Source organism: Python bivittatus, unplaced genomic scaffold, assembly GCF_059951505.1.
Source record: "Python bivittatus isolate LINGU-HERP-01145 unplaced genomic scaffold, Pbiv_v1 ctg000070_np1212, whole genome shotgun sequence".
Classification (NCBI taxonomy): domain Eukaryota; kingdom Metazoa; phylum Chordata; class Lepidosauria; order Squamata; family Pythonidae; genus Python; species Python bivittatus.
The window spans coordinates 23347881-23370310 of record NW_028277034.1 but is presented as its reverse complement, the minus strand read 5'-3'; the positions used below and the strand labels follow the sequence as shown (position 1 = coordinate 23370310).

Genomic DNA, 22430 nt, shown 5'->3' with positions numbered 1-22430 from the left:
ATGCTTACTAGATATTGTAGGAGCTTGGAGTCCAGACTGGGGAAGTCTGAATTAGTTCTTGCTTATGTTCTCATTGTTACTTTCCCCATTTGAATTAAAGCTGGAAAAGATTGCTTTCTATTAATTCTCCAGGAATAAGATTTCATAACCAGATGTGCTCATTGCCATCTCTGGTTATGACTTTGTTTCAATTTCTATTTCTGTTCTAACAACTTATGACACTAGCTCGCATTTATAGACTTGACTTTGTGACCTCATAGACCATAATAACAACCTTTCTAAATTAATATCTTAAAACCATTTCATACAGAAAGTTAGAAAAGCAACTGAGAAGCTAGCAGTTGTTATTGGTGGCCCATAAAAGAACCATATTTACAGGAAAAAATTTTATAGCCTGTCTATTTTTTTGGAATTCGAAAACAGGAATTTCTGAGTTCTTTTCAAGAACCAGTTATTCTTCAGCATAAAAGATTTAACACAATAGGACCTTAGTGGAGCAGGTCAAAAAAGTATGCAGAGTACATAAATGCTTAATGAGGGACAAATACATTCCATATGCATACTGGGGTGACTTCCAAAGTCACAAAAAGTGTAAGCTTTCAATATCTCCAAGTTTCTTAATCAGACAAAATGTTATAAAAAGCAGATTTTGGGGGAGCAGAGCATAAAGAAGAAAACTTGATTTGATGTTGAAGTCAGTATCATCAAGAACAGCTTTCCCAAACTGTGTCTTCCAGATGTGTTTGGACTGCCATTCCATAATTTCCAGACAGAAAAGTCATAATGATAAGGAAACCTGGGAGTTGCAGTCCCAACACTTCCAGAGTACACCAGATTTAAGAATGTCTATCTTGCAGCTTAAAATAGAATATAGGGGGAGATTCATATATGCAAATTAGGACTGATGTGTGTTGATGTCACTTTTGCTTATGAGTTCCAGCCCACAGTTTCACTGTCATTCAAGCTGAGATATGCAGAAATGCCCTCACTGTTAGTCAGAGAGGCAACCGGCTCAGGCAGCAGATTCTGAGTGTCTTGAATGGCTGGTATGTTGTTACTTATTTAATTTAACATGATTATATTTTTTTACTACCAGGAAGTGAGAGGCCTGCTTGTGAAATTTTCTCCCTGGGCTTACCAAACTAACTTTACTTCCATTGACTTTAATGAATGTTTTCAGCAGGGGTGTTATCTAAATTAGGCAACAATTGGTTAAGGTTAGGGCTCATCATATTTTTGTTACTTCCTCGAAACAAGCACTGATGGCTTAGGATTGGTTCTTTCATGTGCCTCCTGTTTCCTTAGCCAGCATTTCTGCACCTGTACCCCGCCCCAGACTACCTCTGCATCTCTAGGTGGCCTGCCTCAGCCCATTCTAATACCTTCTCCAGCTTGGCCGGTCTGGTCCACTGTACTTTCCTTGTGCACCTTGCCTACCAGGGAGTGAGTCTAGCTCTGTCTGTGAACTGTGGCAGCACGCATGCCAATGGGGCCATGGTCGTAGAGGAGACAACTATCAGGGGAGCAAGCAGTGAGAGTAGGAGGATACGCAGATTTTTTTTTTATTCTGTTCTTTACTCATTTATTGAACTTATATATGGCTGAATCTGCCAAGGACTTCCGGTATTTTACATTTAATGATTAAAAAATCCATGCTACAGAAAGCAAAACACCTAACAATAGATAAGAACATGAGTTGTATTTAAACATAATTCAGTAATTTGAGGAAGCTATTATCATCCAATCCAAAAATAACATCACAATAGTAACCAATAATCAATGATGATTATTTACCAAATTACCTCTGGAAGAGCTCCATCTTTAACATCTTCCAGAATGATATAAAGGAAAGGGTTAATGTAATTTCTAAGGGGAAGCTGTTCCAAAGGACTGGGGCCATGACTAAAAAAACACCTTCTGGCCTCACATGAAGGAAGCAGGGAGTAAGCAAGTATTCACACAGAATAGGCTGATCCAAACAGAAGAAAGCAGCCCTGTAACCACCTAGGGGCCAAGCCATTTAGAGCTTTGTAAGTCAAAAGCAGCACTTTGAATTGCACCTAGAAACTGACTGAGAGCCAGTGCAGAGCCCATGGCATAAGTGTTAAATGTTCTTGGTGGCTGGTTCGTGCCAGCAAACAGACTGCTGAATTTTGCACCGACTGTCTAGTTTCTGAGTGGTCTTCAAAAATAGCCCCATGTAGAATCCAGTAGCCTGGATGCCTAATGATGAGGCTGTGAGTTACCACTGAAAGATCTTTGTGTTTTCAGTAGGGCCACAGTTGATGCAGCAGCTAAAGTTGAGCAAAGGCTCTCCTAGCCATGAAGTTCCTTTCAGAAGCATTGCATTCAACCTGAGCCTGCTGGGTCTTTGTCTCTTCCTCAGAGGAAGAATTTCACAACCATTTAGTCAAAACTAGTCTAAACCAGCCAGATAACATTACTACCTTCAGGATAAAGGTCCTATTTCCTGCTCTGCCAAAAACTGTAGAATTAGAAATTATGTGTATGCATGTATAAAAAGACAACTAGTGTATGGATCTTATCTATAACCATTTCAGAAAGAGAAATAATTTGTTTTTAAATACTTGTGTGAAATTATTGAGAGTGAAAGATGCATGCAACCTAGTCATTTTCATCACTATATTGACTGGACTCCTGGGATAATTACAAATATTATACCAAACCAATCTGGGTTTTGTCTGTTTTTTGACTTAGCATACTGCAGAGATACCTTGTTTTTATTTTTTTAAACAAAAGTGAACTGGAAATGCAATAAAGCATGGTTGGTTGGCTCTCTGCAAAGATGCATAACTGGGGCCCTGAGCCTCATTTAGCCCTGAGAAGTCTTGGCTACAGTTTCCAAACCTCCAAAATTTGTTATCAAATTGAAATGTGTTATTTGACCAAAGGAACTCTTATTAAATACATGATAGGATACTACTCATAGGAACATTTAATGACAATAATACCAAAAATAGTTTTCTATTAGGCCCCATTCAGTACATTCTGGCAGGTGGCCCTCAGACCAAAAACGTTTGTGCACCCTAACTTACTGATTACAGCTATGGTTAGCATGATCTGTGCATGGGGACAAATGTTGTTTGTGGTTTCTTGGTTTATTCCTGATCTGTTTCTGTGTCCTGCCAAAATATTAAGAAGTTCAAGGCTAGAGAACCTAAAAAAAAGTGAAACAAATGCAAGAATTGCTCATACTAGCCACATTTATTTGTTGCTCTGCAATACTGCTTTGTAAAAAAAAATGGTTAAAACAATGGCTTAGCATGACACAGAAGCTGAGAGAAATGGATCTTGCATGCTGAACTATTCCTAGTACTTAGAACTTTCAATAAATCATTTTTGATTGTGGAATTATTGGTTTGATACAGTATTATCATTTCTGGTTAAAATATTGGTTTCCATATCATTAGTAAGAGCTAATATGCACAAAAACATCATTATGTTCATCACACCACTTTTCAATTTTAGAATTTTAATGGAGCAGGAATGGTATTCCAGACCTTTACATATAAGCATATTCTGCAGAAGAAGATGAAATAACTTGGGACTGATTCTCAATAGGTGTTTTCCCTATCTGCTGCAGTGAGAATTAGGCACAGAAAAAGATGATGTAATGATGATATCAGTTGCACCATTCTCTCCCTAATGAATAACCTTCCACACCATGGATGATCTCATTTTCCATTACTAGAATTGCATCTGTAAGCCACAGGACACTGCTGAAAGTTTGAAGGATTTAATGGTGCGTGTTCCCAGTTTCTGCAGCTAAGAGTTACTTTTTCAATAGCCAAATCACCATGTATATGAGCAAGATAACAGGATGTATATATTTTGATACTGATGGGGAACAGGATGAAAGCAATCATAGGTTTTTAGTTGCCTGTAATCTTTAAGAAAGTTGGACTTTCTAGTTACAGTACTTTTTTTCCTCTCTCTTTTTCTGGAACAGAGATCTGGGACTATTATTAGTGTGTATATCTAAAAACGTGATGTCTCTACACTCACTTTAGCTAAAGCTCCGTGACGACACAGGAGGAAAGACAATGCTTCCATTTCAAACTAAGGATAGATGTTTCTCTCTGTTTCTGTTCCATTTCTTATTTTCCAGGCAGACATTACATAAAAACATTAGGGTTGGTGTTGTTTTTTTTACTCCTTCTGCATTCTAACAACTCATACTACATAAACATTTTCATATTTAAATCTAGCCCCAAATAAACCTGATTTGATAACTGAAAAACAAATGCCTCCAAGATTATATACCAATATATTCTGATCTCTACCAAAAACTTGCTTTAACGTCAGTGAGGCAATAATATAAGTATATGTGTATATGGACACACATAACCATCTGTGTGCATGCATACAGATATGTATAGAATTTTAAAAACTTGTTTGCTACAGGAGCAGTTTCTTGTTGATACCATTATAATGTGCTTTCTGTTTGGTAATGGTGAAGCAGGCTTCCAGATGTTTTAAACCAGGGTTCCTCAACCTTGGCAACTTTAAGACAGGTGGACTTCAACTCCCAGAATTCCCTAGCCAGCCTTGTTGAAGTCTATCCGCCTTAAAGCTGCCAAGGTTGAGGAACCCTGGTTTAAACTATAACCCTGAAAGCCAGTGTAGTATAATGTTGTTGAACTATAAAGTGGTTGGACTATGATCATGGAGACACAGATTGAAGTCCACTGTTAGCCATGAAGTTCACTGTATGACTTTGGGCCAGTCATACACTCTTTGTAGGCCCAACTCATAGGGTTGCTGTTGTGGGGTAAACTTGAAGGAAGAACTGCTATGTGTGCTTCCTTGAGTTCCTGGAGGAAAGGCAGGGTATAAATCAATCAGATAAATAAATAAAACATTATTTCTGATGGAGTATGTTGTCAGAAAAATAGTAATATATGTTAAAGTAGGAGGTTTTCTTATTATTTATATTAAGAGTGAAGCCTATAAATAAAACTAAATTATGTTCATGCTTTGGCTATTGATATGGAAATGTGGCATGCTTTTTTTTTTTTTTTTACTTTACAGCTTCTTTCTTTCTTACTTACTTTCTTTCGTTTTATTTGTCTTTTCATCTTGCTTTGTCCCCTTCCCAAACTTGTACTCATTTAAAGATGTAGTTTCCCAGCTAGAAACACTTTGTCCCTGTTGCTAAGCTACTGAAGGGCTTCTGACCCATTCTAAGTTCCTTTTCCATGTTCCTTACTTCTAATATATCTGCATCCAGGATGTAGCTTCTAATATTTGAAATGGTTCCAGGAATAAGATGTTGGTGAAACTAGTTCTGGACATTGCAGTATACAAATTTGGACTGTCCCACAATGCACAGTACTGTTGTTAAAATAGCCCTATGACTGACCTCTTTCCCTCCCCCAAACCTCTTTCTAACAACGTCAGCCTTTGAAGTTCAGCTGATCTTCCCACTCAGTGCACACACTGGAACTCTTGCTTCCTGCTTCATCTACTTTCCAACTAGTCTTACTTGAATCCACTTAATGAAATAATTCCTGAGACTTACAAATTTGTGGTTTGCTTAAGGGGGCAACTGACTGGCACTTATCCAAACAAATTGAAAAGGTTCTCTCTACCCCACTTTGTTGTGTTTCTTTCAGCTTTTCTTCTTACCATGCCTGGCACTTCTTTCTTTAGAAGCTGCCAAAACTGTTTCTCTTACCTGTTTTTGTGTGCTGATTAATTCTCTGCGCATTCCAGGAAAATAGCCCACAAGGATGAATTCAGCCTTAATGATGTGATTCTTGTGTGGGAAAAAGCTATTATGTCTCTCCTTGCTATTAGTCACTGAACAGCCCAGCTTACAATTTAGCTTCCTTAAAGTTGTGTCACATTTTGTAAAAAACGTAATTTGATCTTTTCATTAAACAGGTACCAGGGAAGAAATAAGCACTTTTTAATTTTTGCGCCAAACAAAAAATTGGAAATATTTTGTTTTCTTTCTTAACATGAACTGAAAAAGTAAAATGTCTTCTTCATATTGAGTCAGAGGTTTTTTTCCATGTATTTCTTTATTAGTTCAGCTTATATGGTACTCCATTTCCAAAGACTCCAAATTAGTTACAATTAACCACTTAACATAAAAATATAGATGTGTCAGTCACCATCTGGTTCACAGCTGAATATGGTTAATTTTTACCTTGAATATCAGTGAACCAAATGTCCAGGGAAAGTTGGAGTCTGAAGAAGCAAGTTAAGGAAGAGTATTGATGTTTTTGAACTTTGGTGTTGGAGAAGATGCCTGAGAATACCATGAACAGCCAAGAAAATAAACAATGGATCATCAAACAAATGAACCCAGAGTTCTCATTCGAGGTACAAATGACCAGACTCAAATTATCCTACTTCGGATACATAATGCAAAGACCTAGCTTTCTGGAGAAGGCTCTGATGCTGGGAAAAGTGGAAGGAAAGAGAAGAGGATGACCAGCAGCAAGGTGGATGTACTCAGTTACAGTGGCTATGAGTGCACTGTTGGAATAGTTGAAGGACCACGTTAGGGACAGATCGTCATGGAGAAAATCTATGTGGTTGCTAAACGTCAACACTGACTTGATGGCACATAATCAATCAATGTTCAGCAGCATCCACTGAGCAGGGGGAGGGGGATCAAAACAGGTGAGATGGCAGTTGTGGCAGTGTGTTTAAAGCCCCACCCCTTTATGTGTGCAGTGCTGATACATGTACAAAAGGGTGCTGCTTGGGTCACACAGCCGCAACTACCATCTTCTTCTGAGCACTCCAGTAGACATCACTGCTGTTCTTGACATATATAAATATTAAGCTGGAAATAATGCTGCTTTCTATCTTAATTTTTAGTATGTGTTTTGTAAATGTTTGAGATTTCCAAACACAGCTGTGTATTTGAGGGTAAACTTTAGCTTTACGTGACATTATAAATGTAAATCTTGTTCTAAAGTAATGTATGCGATCTTAAACACTTTTATAATCTTGCTAAAGATGTGAATATTGGGGCTATATCAGATATTTGGAAAACAAAGCGCTTTCCATTGTACCACATTGGAATATTTTAGTTAAATGGTATTGCAGAGGTTGTAGTGCTACATATGTCCCTATCCACAGATACAAAGCCTTGATTAGGCTCTCAGAGCTGCTACAAAAGTTGATACCAAATTTTATTTTTAAGTGTAGCAGAGGGAAAAATTATTAAAAACATAGGGAATTACTCTAGGGGTGTGTGTGTGTGTGTGTGTGTGTGTGTGTGTTTTACTCCTAGTGACTACATGGACAGTTCCATGCAATCTTCTTGGCAACATTTTCTTAAGTGGGATGCCACTGTCTTCCTTCTAGGGCTGAGAGAGAGAGAGAGACTGGCCCAAAATCACCCAGCTGGCTTCATGCCTAAGGCAGGACTAGAACTCTAATAATTATAATTGATTAATTTGATTTACATTAGATTAGTTTTGAGTTTTTTACTGACCTCACCAACTTTTTTGGAATGCATTCCTACATGCCATTCAAAAGGTAAATTTGGCTATTGGCCCATATAAAGTTGTGTATCCCTGTTGTGTAGCAAATCAAATTTGCACATATGTACTCATTCGTAGATTAGTTAATCTGAATAATTATGATCTTCTAGTTCAGTAATAGCTTGGTGATTTAGAACTCTAGATTTAGTAAGTGGGCATGGCCAAATAACCTCCCGTACAGTTAGCCAGTTCAGTCCCAGGCATCAGGCCCAGTAATGAATTCTGTTGTGTCTGATTCACCCATTGTGCTAAACCATCCATTATGGCTTGTCATTATGTGTGTTTTGTGAATCCATCCATCATGGCTTATCATCATGTGAATCTGGTGCCTGTTCAAGGTAAAAAGCCTCCTCAAGTCAAACTTGACTTTTCATGATTGCATCTGTGCAGTTTTCTTGGCAGTATTATGGCAGTAATTTCCTTTGCTGTCTTCTGGGATGTTTTTCAGCTTCCTAGTCTACCAACAGTTCTCTAATTCCCAGGTGGTTCCTACTAAACAGGTCCAAAGCTATGATTTAAAAAATCCTGGCTTAGCATTGTTATGAACTCAGCTATTGTCTCTGACAAATGGCTGCAATTAGAATGTAATGTATTGAGGAAGTCCATACCTATCTTTTAGTTCCTTAATCATAAGTGCTGTTTTGGATCCTGGTCAAGACCCCAATCCATATATATTTATCTCTTGCCTTCATGAAGGGGTTGGAATGTATTATTTTCCATTTGTTTCGTCCCTACAATTCCAAAGCATGTATTCAGTCCTGTACTTGGTGGCAATAGAGCACAGGAAGTTGAGCAAAGAATCAATAGCATTACAAAATAACTCCTTGTATGGAGTCCTTGGGGTTCTCTGAGCTTGGTTGTTTCCTTGCAAACATTTCATTGCCCAGCTAGGTAACATCTTCATTGCTAGAATGGAGTGGAGTTTACTCTCTGTTTATATACAGTGGCTTGTCCTGCCTGTGTTGGTGGTGGGTTTTTTTTCCTGGTAGTTCCTTGATTAGGATATTGTTTACTGCTTGACTCCTTGTATTTTTGTTTCTATCTCAATACGCAGTGGGCTCAGTGGGAATGATGCAGCTAGGGTATGTTTAATTGGGATTGATATTCTGCTTTCCTCTAGCAGATGGTACTCAAAATGGCTATTCCAATAGCCTTTGTAAAAGTAAAGATTTCCTTGAGTTGATGTTGACACCTGATGACTTCACTGATAACTTCATTGAAGTTTGAGACCTTATTTTTTATTTTTTTTAAATACAAAGTATGTTAATCCTCCCAAAATTTGTTTTGCAGGTTGTACAACCTATGTATTCACATGAGTCTCCTTAAGTGGGAACCCCATTTGCAACCCCCCATATGCTGACATTCAACTCAATATGTGTAAATCCTTAGTATTTCCAAAACTGTAGTGACTGTTTTAAAAAACAACAACCTACTAAGGAGCTTAAAATGTTTCAGAAGATAATAACAATAACAATAATAGTAATAGTAATAAAAGACTGCTCAGCTGTCCTTAGTTCACATTACCGAAGAGACCTTTTAAGTTTTAAACTCCTTTTTTAATAGCTTTGCAGATCAGTTTATATATAATGATGGAATCTATTATTTATTTGCCAATAACAAAATTATTTGCCAATATTTTGTGCTTCAACAAAAATACTACTGCAACTTATTATTTTCTCAATTCAGACCACAAGAAGATCAATAAATACAGAACTGTTGGCAGGAAACATTCATTATGTGCTGTAATGGATCTTGGTTTGTAGTGTGAAATGTCTAAGATTGTAAGAAATAGTTCTTAGTAAGTGAAGTGTAATAGTTTTATTCAAATATAAAACTGCAAAGTAGTCTTTTTCACCCAAGTCTATTCAGGTGTCTCTTTGGCAGCATTTTTTATTTTGGGCTCCTGTAACACATATAAGATATCTAATATTAGTTATCTATAGTCGCTATTTATTCATAAATCGGTGTAGTGCCCAATTCTCAATGACTCTGGAGTCAACACTGAAAGTCAACACCAACTTGATGGTGCATAATCAATCAATCATACATATAGATATATATATTTATATTATATACAGTAATGTCTCTCTACACCTCTCTTTTTCCTCTGGTAATTACCTAACGGCAGAGTTTATTACCAGTACATATTACCAATCTCTGTGAATTTGGAGGGGAGTACTAAAAGCAATAAATGTTTTGTAGGGTTCCTTTCTTCCTAATCACAGCATATGAATAAGTTATACTGTAGATTATATCATTACATCTAAACATTACAACACAAATATAAAGAAGAAAAAGGAGTCTTGGGACCTATTATATCCACCCTGGAGCGGGAAAATTCTTGATGCATGAATTAGTGCCACACCACCATGGATGTCAATGTGTGTGTGACATCACACATGGCGTGACAGCATCATGGAAGTGATGCAGAATATATACTGTACATCATTTGCTAATGACGTGGTTGTTACAAATGACATAATCTGTATAATTACATGATGCCATGGCACACACTGTGTCATGGTTCTACCAGACATTTATTCCATCAGTAAGAATAATTCTGGGGAAGATGCTTGTTTATTTATCTATTGGATTTTTATCCTGCCAAATCTGAGCAAATTGGCAGCTTATAGAATAACAATTTAAAAATTCATGGTATATCATAAATATCTACAATACAACTTAAAATAAAAACAATAACACATCCATAACAGAGTAGCTATAAATAAAATATTCATGATAAATAGTGCATGTTAAAAATAACCAGTACTAAAAATTAAAATCTATAGTAATACTTTGATTCAAACATTAACAAACAACATTAGCACTCTGAATTGTGCAGAATTCTTAAAAGAGTTTTTCCTGTGATGGCTGTACCATTTAGAGGAAGTAGTCCTGAAGGTAACTTTAACCCAGCTATGTAGGCCCTTATAGGCCAAAGTCCGTACTTTGAGCTGCACTCAGAAGCCTGCTGGTGGGGCATCAACTACAAGTGTCATTTGCTTGCAGTGGTCAACACTGATCAGCAAGTGGGCCACCTCATTTTGTACCAATTGTAGTTTCTGGTGGCCTTCAAAGTCAGGCCTATGTAAAGCACATGGCAGTAGTCTAAGCATGTGGTAACAAGGGAGTGACTTACTGTTATGTTGTTATGGGGTTAGACTTCCCCAAAAGGAACCAAATAAGATTTTCCTAGTCAGAAATTATATTAGTTATGTTGAAAAAGTAGGGGAAAAACATTTTGTTATACCAGTTAACATTCATTCTGAAGATTCAGGTAGTTGTGAATTTTACACTTTAATCTGCAATCAAGACTTTGCTCTAGAGTCCATTTTTTAAAATTAAGAATGGCAATGTCCCAAACTAGTAGGAGAGAATGACCAGAGCACTAGGTGCTCCTGAACTTATAATATTTCTGCACATGAACAAATATTGACTCTTCTTACGTATTACAGGGTACCTGCCAAAACTGTAGACTGTACAATAGCAGAAGGGCATCTGCAGGATTCTGTTTTTGTCAAAATGACAAAGCTCCAGTCCTTATGTACATGCATGCAATATCATCATGCTTGTACAAAAATGGCAGAGTTTACATTAAATTGGTATAATGCTGCTTTTGTCATTTGACCCTCTTTGGACCCCCATGGATGGATTAGCATTTTAGTACCTTCTGTTCAATCTAACGACTGCAAGGGGTGCTTGCTGCTAGGAGTGCTTGCTGCCTGTATGAAGTGGGACTATAGAACTGTCTTGCATTCAGCAATTGCACTGTGTTGCCTGTCTCACACTCCCTATGGATATTCATGCCCACAGCATTTCTCCAGTCGGATATAAATTTGGTGTTCCATATTTCTCTAAGAAGTAGGCTGACTGGATGCATTTGAACATGCAAAGCCATTGAGAGTTAGGAATGCTCCTTTCCAGCTGCAGTGAGATTATCTTTCCACCTTATCCTTACCTCTCTCTGATCTTCATACTATCGTATGAATCCACTTCCTTCTGCAGCTGACCATCCTCATAACTGAGAAACTTTGTTTGAGAAATGTTATTGCAAGCAGAAGACCTTGGAATTCTATGATTTCAAAAACAGTGTGTTTTTGGCCAGAATATCTACCCAAAGGAAGAGGGAATGGCAAGCTACAAGTGGCTATGGTTTGCTGTATCTTGCTGTGTCTTGCCATTAATACTAAGCTATACTTAGCATGTTATATTAATGTACTCCATGGCTGGATTTACACAGGATTTTTGAAACATTCATTCGTTCATTCATTCATTCATTCATTCATTCATTCAATTTATATGGCCACTTGTCTCAAATTTACAACTCTGGGTGGCTAACAATAGTTAAAAACGATGCAAAAATATGTACCAATAAAAAAACAATACACATTATCAGCACAAGATTAAAAACCAACAACAACAACTCAACATCTTGCTAGATAGGCCATAATAGTCTGGTTCACACATAATATTAAGTCACAAGGAATGGGATCAAAACATATTACAGTACAGTTTAGTGCAGTGTGTGAACCAATGAGATGCACCTTCCTATTTCTAATACTGCTGCTTTGAAATATTGTGGACATGTTTGCCTGACAAAAGTAATGCCTTGTCTGACATTATGCTCTGGTAATTGTTTTAACCAGTTATCTGGTTCTTTCCCGCCTCCACCCTTTGTTTAAAAAAAAAAATCAATCAATCAATTCAGGGTCAGAGCCACCTCAGACATAGAGAATTTAGTCTTTCCCTATCTTCTTTTTATCTGTGATTTAAGGTTTAAGGGTTGAAAAAAAGAAAGAAAGAAAGAAACTGCCTCCTATCTCTGTATCTACAAACCAGAAGGAAAAAGTTGATTTCAACATCACACCTGATTCTCAAGCCAGAGGACACTGCAAATCCAGGTTAAGGTAGTTTACCATATGACTAAAGTGCAATCTTTAAATGATTTGCTGTGGTGTGTTTTGTGAGTGTACTCCATATTGTGATATATAGCATGGGATTAAAAAGAAGTCCTACACGTGCACAATTTATTAGGTCATTATGTAATTGGAATGTTTTTGATTTAGCAAGTTGTGTGAACCCAGTCATTGTGATTTATAAACCATAAATGGGACTTACTATGACATTTGAAGCCGGCTAATTATGTCTGTACAGCAAAATTTGGTTAAGTGGACCACGGTACAGCATGTGTGAAGCAGTCCAAATCGTCGTCCTCCTACACCTTGACACACCTAGCTGTTTCTTAAAATGCCATATCATTCATTAGGTTATTATTTATTTGATTTATACCCAGCCTTTCATTCACAGTTTACTGCCAGTTGGCTTGTTATTTCAAATGACTATTTTAACTTTAAAAGTAATTAGCCTTTAACTTAATGTAAAAATACATATTCAAATGACAAACCAATCCTTCTCAAGGGATCTACAAGAATATCTGAAAAATGTGCTTCTAAAAGTAGATTTAAATAACTTTTTTTTCAAATCATTTTGTACTATCTGTTCGTACATATTTAAAGCCCATCTGAAGCTGTGGATGAATGAACTCTATTTTGTTCGATGTCTGTAAGAAGAGAGGATTTAGGTAGTATTGGTTCCCAAACAATTTCTAATCAAAACAGGTTTACAAGCCTGCTTAGCTTTAGCAATTTTATTTATTTGTATGTTTGTTTACTGGATTTATATCCTGCCTTTCCTGCAGGAACTATTAAGTACCATCAGATCATTCTCTGTGTCAAGATTGTAATCTCCTCCCGTTTCATCAGTGTCTCACACCTTTCACACTAGATAGTTACTGATTAATTTATACTATTCCCATTGCCTAGATAGGTAAATAATTTGTACAAAAGTTAGCAACTGGATGAGCAGAAGATTAAGCAGAAATCCAACTGACAGTTTACTAGGCCATACAACCAGAAAAGTATCTGAAACCAAGTCCATCTTGGCCTTTCAAATACATTTCTCCTGTCCACAGCATTGGTTCATACTGCCTGCTGAATTATCATGCAGTTTGGTTTGGGTTGGGTTACTGATACCCAGAATTACCCAATAGTGATTCAGACATGATTACATCATCGATTAGTATGATGGGTAAATCAAATCATAACCCATGTTTCTATGACTTGCAAAAGTATAAAAATTCACTCAAAACTGTATAGGGATGCATTCAAATAGTCCCCTGAATCTTTCAGGACAAGCTGGTATATGGTTGACATGGGAACAAGCTTATCTCTGAAGGCCTCAGCAGCCCACTGTTTGCAAGGGATATGTGGAAACCAGCATTCAGAGGCCTTCCATGTGTTTGTGACAGAAGTGACATGGTACTAAACTTATAGGAAACAGAAGAATGAAGAAAGATCAGTTCTAAACGATGCAAACACAAATACAAGAGCAGGGAAGCTGATGGCCAATGCTTTAAATGCCCTGCATTCATATGAAAACTAAGCCCAGGAGATGAGGGACATGGTGAGAATTTCCTGGAATGGAGGATAAACCCCTCCCACTGGCTGCAAAAGCGTGGCTAAAGCTGGTGGAACAGCCGTGCTGGCAGCAGAGGATTTTAAAGGTAAAACAAAAGTCTTTTTCTCAGTAAAAGAAATGACAGCAGGGAGACACGTACCCTGTAGTAGACATGAGAAGGCTTTTGTATTGTGAAAATTTCCATAATGTATGACATTTTTCTGGCAAACTAAAAAGGATGTCAGGAAAATCTTGTAGAAGCTGGATAAATGACTCTTGCTTCAGTGCTGTAGGTGAGATAATGTCCTCTATCACACTTTAGCTAAAATGTACTGTACTTTGTTACATTTATGGCTTCTTCAGCCTGTATAAAGATCCAACTGTTGTGATACCGAAGAAGATAAAATAAGCCCACAATTCCAGAAAGCACAGAAATGTCTTAACCTGGAAGTTTATATTTTATTATTTATTTAATTAATTTTATTATAACCACCCACTCCCACTCTGGGTGGCCTACAAATACAAAAACAATAAAAACAGTTAAAAACATACAACACCACACACAGCCTGGACTAAAACAATCATAACAATGACAAACCAGACCAGGGATCCCACAAACACATTAACCCCAGGCCTGGGACCAAAGCTAGGTTTAAAGGCTTTTTGGAACCCCAGGAGAGAGGGCACCATCCATATCTCTGGGGAGATGCTGTTCCAGAGAGTGGGGGCCACAACAGATAAGGCATGTTTCCTCGGTCTCATAAGATGACAACGTGATAAAACATGAGTCATGGTAGATTGCATAAAATGCTTTTTCTGTGTTACAGACTTTACTTAATGTTGTATATAGTATAACTGTATCTGAATACATATGATCAAAACAAAACATTCTACAAACATGAGACAGGATGTGTTCCTGTAAAAACTCATGGGACTAAGCTACATGGACTAGCTTGTACAACAAACCCAGTTTGTAACATTTTCATATTTGATGATCCTCATGTTATAAAGTATTTTAGGTCAGAATGAGAGGCACTTATGAAGGCCATCTACAATGGGGAGAAAAGTTCCACAGGAAGCAACAGATTCAACAAGCCACACAATCTCCTGATGCTGCTGCTAAAAATTGTGGCTGATGGAAGGCCTGCTGTATATTCTGGCCTCCAAATGCTTTGTGATTTAATTCAAAACAGCCTGGAACCTGAACTGACCTTGCCTTGACAATCCAGGGTGTTAGAACTCCAAATATTCCAGCTGGGTTGCCATTCAGTATAATTCAGCATCAATGTGCCAGTACAAATAGAATAATCACATATTGATTTTGGAAATTCTGTATAAAAAACAGATTTGTGTCAGGAGAGGTGAGTATGATGGGATGAATCTCACTCCTGAAAGCCAAAAGTTGAAGAAAGCAGCTACTGAGATTGCACTTTAAAATTTGGCCTGGAAAACCTATCAGTGGAAAGAGGGGATATTATGTCAGCCAAGGTAAAAACAGTCTGTAAACTATAACACTTGTCTATTATGAATGGACACAGAAGCACAAGGAAGGAACAGTTGCCACTTATGCAGCATCTGAACCAAGAGCAGATCGCCTTATGCCTTCAGCATTCATGTAAACCAAGCCTAGCTACTGAGCAGCTTAAAATCCTGTTCTGTAACCTTGTTCCCTTCACTATTCCACTTTCCAAGTGTCTCAAGCATGCCTTCCTTTTGCTGCCTGAATTCACCCATCATACTAAGCCATAAAATGGCTTGTTTGATTTCAGCTTAGTATGTTGTATGAATCCAGCCACTGTTGTTTGTAAATATGTTTATAGATATATATGTTTATATGGGGGGGGAGGGGGATTTTGATAAAAATAAAAACTAACAAAAACTAATATTTAGAAGAAAGAAAAGAAGAAAGAAAAGAAAGAAAAAAAGGACAAAGCCAAACGTGTAGAAAAAAAGGAAAGAAAATATAAAGAAGTAGCTTTTGATTTTCTTTACAGCAATTATAAGTATAAATTTACCTCTTACTCAATGGTTACAACATGACTTTCATTTTTTCTACAATCTATTTTTTTTCTAATCAAAACCATATATCATAACTTCATTTTTTTGTTTCATGCAAAAAGTCTACAAGCGGTTTCCAGTCAGCAATAACTTTTGATAATGTCTTTTCTCTGATCAAAGATATCAATTTGGCCATCTCAGCAAGTTCCATCATCTTCACCGTCCATTCCTCCATTGTGAATAATGTTGAATCTTTCCACCTTTGTGCATATAATAATCTCACTGCAGTTATCATGTATAAAAACAAAGTTCCATGACTTTTTTTCCAACTGTTTATTGATCAGTCCCAAAAGAAAAGCCTCTGGTTTCAATTGTATATTAATCTTTAAAATCTTCTGAATTAGTATATGTATTTGAGTCCTAAATTTTCTGGCTTTTTTGTGTGTCTACCAAGCATGGTAAAATGTCCCTTCCTGTTGTTCACATTTCCAACATAAATTTGAAGTATCTTTATACATTCTAGACTGTTTCTCTGGTGACATATACCAACAATACATCATTTTATAACAATTCTTTTTAAGATTATAACATAGTGTAAATTTCAATCCTTTCAATCACATATTTCCCATTGTTCCATTTGTATATTGTAACCAAAATTCTTAGCCCACATTATCATACATTCTTTCACTTGCTCTTCTGTTTCAAATTTCAACAGAAGTTTATACATTTTAGCAATAACATGTTCATTTGTACATAGTTCTATTTCAAACTCAGACTTACACTGCTCAGAACCAAAAGTTATTTTATCTACTTTAAATCTTTCAAATAATTGTACAGAAGAGAATGATTAGCAAGTGTATTCTTCTGCCACCAGAGCTTCTCTTGATTTTATTTTACATTCTCCTTGACAAAATTCTAATATGTCATAAGTTAGCCATTTGTGTTTACTTATCATTTCTCTTCTATAGTATGCCTCTTGTGCTAAGAGCCACAAAGGTATTTTTGGACACAACCTGGGTTTTTATCTATTCCATATTCTCAATATGGCATGTCTAACAAAATGATTTTTAAAATCTACATTAACCTTAGCTTTGTCATACCATAAATATCCATGCCACCCATGTTGTTTGTAAACCATATTTGAAGCTTAGCCAGCCAACTGTGATTTAGCCAGTAACCCAGTTTTAAGCATGAACCCAGCCAAAGAGGTTTTAATTTGGTTGCATGTTATCTGGGGGGAGGAGAAGTATTCCCCCAAATCAGATTATATATTAAAAAAACAAAAACTTAAAAAGAAGTATCTTTGGTTCTCCAGCTAACCTCTCTATTTTTCTCCAAGCTATCCTATGAATTACAGCTCCACCCTACTAAATTAACCCACCCAATTCACGGGAGTTACACTTCCTCACTAGTTTAGTCCAGCCTTTCCCAACCCGATGCCCTCCAGATGTTTTGGATTACAACTCTCTGAATTTCCAGCCAACAGACTGGGACTTTGGCCATTGATTTAGCCACTCCCTACTGGTGTGAATAGTAAGTTAGACATTCTAAGACATTCTGGGTAGCCTTGCATCCAAACATGCTTCTGAGAAACTCCTCAGAATTTTCCTATCTCATTTTAAATGCCATTTAAATATCAGCAGGGATTCAGCAGCATTCACCATTAGCCTTAGAAAATCAAACTTTGTTTTTTTAATTCAGAGAACACTACAAGCTCTGCTGACTGTGCCTCGTATCAGACCCACCTCTAACGGCTCCTGAAGCAGCTAGGAGCTGCTGACATAAAGCTGTAGTTGCTAAAAGCATATTGATCAATTGGCCCTTTGGTACTTTTGAAGGTATCAAAATTTCATTGTTGTTGCCCCCCAAAATTTGCCTTCTCAGCTGGTTGCTTACACTCATTTGCATTCCTGTAATTATGAGATCAAAGAGAATGGAGGCTGATTTGGCTAGTGATATGGAATAAGCTGTCTGTAGGCCCATCATGCCTCTGGACTGCTCCCATATCACTTACCAGGCTCCATATCTCCAGTTGATTTGATGTGTCCAAGATTCTTAATTTAAACTTTAAATGGAAAGCTAGCATACTGTAAAGCAAAATGGCAACCTCTAACATAATCTTTATTCTTAAGAATGGTTTGAGGCCCCATATAGTCATCACAGAGAATCTAGTTGGCCTTCTGGTAAAAGGGAACTGATTTTTTTTTTGCCATAGCAGCCATTTTGTGATTAGTCAGGTTCACCACCACCACATCATTTTGTGACAGTGGTGTAATCTCAAAATTCTACAAATACCCATGTAAACCCCCCCAAAGATTGCCCATCCCTGCTTCATAAGACAGAAGTATCCTCACTGCCGCATTATTGGCAATTCCTTAACACAGAGAGAATATCCCACAGAAAACACATCAGTATAGTTCAGACTAAATGTGGGAAAGGCATGGCCAGATTGGGCTGTTAAAGAAAGAATACAATTCTCAAGACCAACAACTTTGGAAAAATTAAAATGCCACTGTCATCACCTGAAGCTGTGGTGGCAATAACTGCTTATGAATTATGAACCTGATTGTTAAAGGGGGACTTCAAATGCACCAAATCTAAATCCAATGAACATCCAACCCTATAATTCTCTTCTGCCTTCTTGCATCTTTATTGACCTGCTTCTCTAACTAACTAAGGATGTGTTGCATCTCTAGAATTACATGGAAGTTGGGGATTATGTGGAAGAGTGAATAGTTCCTCACAAAAGACTCTGGATTCAGGCCCTGCTATTGTCAAGGACAGTCTGGGAAGTGGCCTCTAAGCAGATGGGACAAGTGATACAGAATTTATACCCACTCCTGCTTCAAACCTTTCCTGCTTTTTTGGGGGGTGGAGTGTCTTCCCTGTGTAGAGACACTTTGGCTTTTCTTTTCCGGTTTCCTTATACTATTCATTGAAGGCAGTTGCAAGTTTACATTCACTGCATTCCTGCTGTGAGGATCTCTTGCTATTAACAAAACCCTGACTCTTTCTCTGAAAAAGTTCAGAGAAAAGCTTGACTTGCATATAGTCCACTGTAGACCACACTACAGTATCGTTTGTGTAATTTTATGTTAGCATGTTGCATGAACTCAATCCTTATGGCTTATTAAGAAAACTGTGACTTAGTATGGTATGTAGACCTAGTAAGAAATGCAATTTAAGGAGAGCTAAAGCCACTGAGGATAGTTATAGATGTTAGCAGGTTAAATAATGGGCATGTTTGTCAAGAGGCAGAGGTGCTTGGAAACTATTTGAGGTATTCCCAAATGAATGTTCTTTATGGATCAGTCTAGAATGTAATGGAAACTAGGAAAACGTAGCAGATCAAGTTTGTTCTAGAACATAATTACTACATGAAATGTTTCCAAAATATGGCATAAAACCCTAGAAGTTACATTTAATTCAAAAGATACTGCTTAATTCTTTTAAATAGGCACTGTGAGATTTGTACCCCAATGCATCTGTGGCATGCAAAACTTCGTTACACCTGTTCAAATGTTTGTTTTGTGTTATTAACGTTTATCCAGAGCTTCAAAGATGTGCAAGTTCATTCTGTATGACTGAATGCAGAAACTGGCTTATATAAGCCAAAGAAGAGAAGCTGTTCCAGCCCTACAAAAATGGTCTATGTACAAGAAAGGCTAATGGCCTTGTGCCAACTCCTAACTGAATAACTTTTCCCCATGCAGGAGAAAACAGAAGAACTGTATACAAAGACAGAACTTTATATTCAAATAGCTAGCCACCTCTTCCCAATATTAGATTCACATGGATAGTTCCCCCCACTCAAGGCTGCTATTAGTCATTAGGGGTTTGGTTAAATGGCTTAAGAGCATTACATTGTTAAGTTTGATTGAAATTCTGCAGAGTTCTCATCGTCCTGATTACATTCAAGGATTATTTTTGTATTATTTGAAGGAAAATGTTAAAGAACCAATGGCCATTTTGGCCAGGGGACTACCAAAGTTGTAGCCTAGCACACTAGTGAAGTCTTCCAGATGGAGGAAGACTACATTAGGATATAGGAAAATTGACCTCATTGTATAAAATTTGAATGAATAGGTATGGCCCATTATTTATAGTCTAGCGATCCAATCTTATGAATGTTATTCATAAGTAAATCTTTCTATGTTTCTATTGTGTTACTAATATTGATATATCTTTACTATGTTGCTAAAGTTACTTACAAAAAAACAAGGATAAACCATAAAGATTCTCACAAAATAAGCAGTTTGAGGATCTTTTGTAAAAATGTATAGCAGCATCTTAGCATCCATTCTACAGGCACTTGACTTTGATATGATATAATTAAACATAAACATTCTAAATGCATTGTTGTAACCCTACTTATCCATAATAGAGTATCTCATGAAAATTGTTTTCCATCATGTACACATGGATAAGTACACAAAACTGTCTGTCTGATAGATGAGACTATAATAATGGCATGCATTTGCATTTGTTTGGTAGAGCTTTCAGTATTTTGTGGAGTATCTCAAATCCACCAAATGCCTCAAGGTATTCCAATTTATCACTTTTATCTCTGATTTTGCACGCAGTTGTGGAAAAACACATGGAGTTGGAGAACTCCCTAGGAACTTCACAGCTGCAGAGACTTAAATGACTACAGTCAGCATAAACTTTATGTTCAGATGCTTCCTCCCTTTGGTTAAAAAAATACAGTGAAAGGACACAATCCAACAGGAAGCTATTCAGAATTAGCTTCATTTAAACATTTGCATGTTACTGCTTTTGAGTGGCTCCTATTCATTGCAGTATGGTTTGTGCAGGATAATTTTCTAATAGATAATGGCAAATACAAACGATGTATTAATAATACTGATTTGTAAAAATAAATAATAAAGACTAAGAGTTCATCGCAAACATATTACAGCAGTATTAATAAGAAGAGGCCCATGTTTTCAGCACAGGGAGGTTTCTTTGTCTCTCTTATGGCCCGCTCCTTTTGTTTAGAGAAATCTCATGTTGTTTCTCTCCTGCCCTGTCTTTGTTGACTCCATTTTATTTATTGTAATATTTCTTTCTTACTTTTGGTCATTCAGGTTGAGGAATTAAGGTAATGTAATCTGACATATCTGTTGAGCACCAGATTGGGCAAGAGCAATTTACAACATGAACAGCAAGGAAGAAATTGGCTTTTCATGCAGAACCACGGTTGGCACTCCAGTCAAAAACAAAAATGCTCAAATACTACTATCTGGTCTTACAACATTTCCAGCCTGAGAAACAGGTAAAATGTTCCTCCTTTTAAAACACACTAAACAGATAGGTTTGCCTTAATGAGGTTTCTTGGTTTTGATTTATAGTGTATGAACCCAGACAAAGTGGTTTGTAAATCATGGTTAAGGAATGAAAAAGGAAAAAGCAAGAGCCATTTTCAAGCCTTGCCTCCAGGTTCCAGTTACAAAAGTGACCTTCCATCTAATAGTTTCAAATATTTTGCAATTTCTATTTCGATCCTGAATAAAAATGAGCAAAACGTGCCTTTGCTTTGAAGCGGCTTTACCAAACACAATTATAACCTTCTAAATAAAAAGGAAGGCAAGAAAACTGCAAGTTTTGCTGCCAGAGGCTCTTCAGGCTTAGAGGAGGAATGGGCAGCCTGTAACCCCTGAGACCCTCAAATCATGACTGCTGAGAACTGATTACACAATCTTCTATTTTAATGAGGAAGGAAATACATGACAGTTGTTGTGTAACAATATGGGGGCGGGGGGAGGTGGGAGGTAGGAGTATAACCTAAAAGCAAACCTACCTTCATTTTTTATCATTGGTCTGCTCACTAGGACACTTATGCTTCCAAATCAAGGTTTTGACATATGAAACAAAATCCCATAAAACACCAAGAATTTGCTTCCATTTCATCTCATGTTAAACATGCTGCTTTTTTTCCTCAAACACTGGCCATACACACCCATAAGAAAGAAAAAGTAACCAATATGGTAGGAGTGTGAGTCACTTTTGCCTTGTATTCAATCTTTACCTTCAGTTTCAGAGTAGTTACAAAACACCAAGATGCATTTCTGTTAATTCAATTAGTTTGTTCCTAACACTTTAGCTTCAGTTTCAACCAGCTGGTTGCTATCGGGTTGGGCCCAATTGCAGATTTTGATCTCTCCTAGGATTGGAGAGAACCCAAGACATTAAAAAAAAAGCATTCTATCTAGACCATAGGCCAAAGAACCATGAACTAGTTCTATGAATTCAAAAAGCTACAGATTGATTTTCTGTTCAACATCTCCATCCCATAACTGCAGAATTGCATGCGGCAAGCAGTTTGAAAATGAGAGGAGTTTCCATAACAGTTCATAATATGCTTGCAGATTAATTGTTTCAAATGTGGAAGAGAGGTAAAGAAGAATTATAGCAGGCTAGCACACAGCCCTTGTGTCAGCCTGGGTAGGG

The 22430-nt window shown here is 37.1% G+C and overlaps 1 protein-coding gene across 2 annotated transcripts in view; it reads left to right on the top strand.

Moving 5' to 3' along the window:
- The first annotated feature begins 972 nt into the window (after window positions 1–972).
- SMAD1 (SMAD family member 1) overlaps window positions 973–22430 on the top strand; it is an 80967-nt gene continuing 59509 nt past the window's right edge. Inside the window, exons 1-2 of one of the 2 annotated variants that reach the window (XM_088132805.1) lie at window positions 973–1046; window positions 21068–21255. The gene's annotated coding sequence lies outside the window, so the exon portion shown is untranslated. The remainder of the gene's footprint in view (window positions 1047–21067; window positions 21256–22430) is intronic. The other variant, XM_088132806.1, reaches the window with a different exon arrangement.